Raw genomic sequence first — 2,232 nt, 5'->3', positions numbered from 1 at the left:
TGTGTGTGTGTGTGTGTGTGTGTGTGTGTGTGTGTGTGTTGCCCCGAGGGTGCCCGTGCTCATGACTGTTAAACCTGAAACTTCTATCCTTTATAAAAACCCACTTGCATCACAGACCAGGCTTTGGTGTGAATTTCTCCTGCGAAGCCAAGAATGGAGGTGTTTCCCACCCGTGGAATCTAACAGTTGGGCTGCTAACCCCCAGGTCAGCAGTGCAAAACTACCAGCCACTCTGTGGGAGAAAGATGAGGCTTTCCACTCCCATAACGAGTTACAGTCTGAAAGTGGCGAAGAAAGCAGATGGTGCCAGGCTATTACAAGATACAGCATCTGGGGTCTTACAGGCTTGAAGTTCAACAAGCAGCCATCTAGCGGGGAAGCAACAAAGCCCACAAGGAAGAAGCACACCAGCCTGTGGGATCACGAGGTGTCGATGGGATCAGGTATCAGAAGATCAAAAACAACAAATACATAGATGTGAAGATAAGGGGTCACAGTTGGGTCATAAGGAAGATACGATTCATCCAAGGTGCAGTGTAGCACTGATGAAACACAACTTTCCTCTAGTTCTTGAGTGCTTCCTCCCCCCACTATCATGACCCCAGTTTTACCTCACGAATCCTGCTAGACTGGAACATGTACACTGGTACAGATAAAGACTTTCGACACGCGATTCCAGGACAGATAAACCCCTCAGGAACAGTAATGGGTGTATTGATACCAGATGGTATGGGAGGAGGGAGGGGGGAGAGGGGGAATTGATAGCGATGATCAATGTTGAACCCCCCTCCAAGGGGACGGATAAAAGAAACGTGGTGAAGGGATACAGTGGATGGTGTAAAATATGAAAAAATAATAATATATAATTTATTAAGGGGTCGTGAGGGTGGGAGGGTGGGGGAAAGAGGAGCTGATATCAAAGGGCTTAAGTAGAAAAATAATGTTTTGAAAATGATGATGGCAACCTATGTACAAGTTCCTTGATACAACTGATGTGTGGATTGTTTAATAACTGTAAGAGCCCCCAATAAAATGATTAAAAGAGAGAAAGAAACAAGAGTTACCATCTGCTCATATTGCTCCTAACAAATGCTGTGGTTTCTCGCCAAAAACAGAGTGGGGTACCGTGTTAGGCTGTCCCAATACCATGCAGTACTCAGGAGAGGTCACATCCGTCTGTGTGCTGGGGCCGAGAGCCATGCCCTCCTTCTCAGTACTCTGCTAAAATCATCTGGACTCATGGAGCCCGGGACCCCTATCAGCAGCACCGTCGTATGCTGAAGGGATCCCTTTGGGCCAGAAAGGCGTCTTCCACTGTAGAGACTGCAGTCCAGGCAGACAGTGGTCTGTGTTGTCGTCTGGCGCACGGGGAGGTGCTTTAATGGTGAGAAACACACCCTCTCTTTGGAGAGTAAAGCAGCCCAGGACGCCAATGCTCCACCATCACCTAGGGCAGCGGTTCGCCACCTTCCTCATGCCGCCACCCTTTCAGACAGCTCCTCATGTGGGGGTGACCCCCCAACCAGAACATTATTTTCGTTGCTACTTCATCCCTGTCATTTTGCTCCTGTGATGAAGTGGGAGACTCCTGTGAAAGGGTCGTTGAACACACACACACACACACACACACACACACACACACACACACACCCCCCGCCCCAAGGGGTCGAGACCCACAGGTTGAGAACCGCTGACCTAGCATCTCTACCTCTGCCCGGCCAACATCCAAGCAGAACCGCCAACCGATGGGAATGGCCCCGACACGGTTTTCGGGGGGCCTGTGACGTCACAATCAAGCTGGAGGAGGAGGCTGCTCAGGGGGTCTGCCTTGGGAGCAGTGTTTTGGCTGGGGCGCTACTCAGTCTCTTGAGCATCTTGCTCAGCGGTTCTCAGCCTGTGGGTCTCGACCCCTGTGGGGGTCAAACGACCCTTTCACAGAGGTCGCTCGATTCATCACAGTAGCAAAATGAAGCAGCAACGAAAATAATGTCCTGGTGGGGGGGGTCACCCCCACATGAGGAGCTGTATGAAAGGGCCGCGGAGCTGTGAGGAAGGTTGAGACCCACTGGTCTTGATGATAGACAGGCAGTAGCGCACGAGAAACAAGCGGCGAGACGAAGCGGGGTGGCATTTAATGCCCCTTGAACCGGCGCTTTACGGAATGCAGGGGGCGGGCGAGTCCAAGCAAAGACAATGTCTAGAACCAGGGGTCCTCAAACTTTTTAAACAGGG

The sequence above is a fragment of the Echinops telfairi genome, unplaced genomic scaffold (assembly GCF_000313985.2).
Source record: "Echinops telfairi isolate 266 unplaced genomic scaffold, ASM31398v2 ScPeMD7_29;HRSCAF=101, whole genome shotgun sequence".
Lineage (NCBI taxonomy): Eukaryota > Metazoa > Chordata > Mammalia > Afrosoricida > Tenrecidae > Echinops > Echinops telfairi.
The sequence above is the reverse complement of the archived record's forward strand: the minus strand, read 5'-3'. Positions refer to the sequence as shown.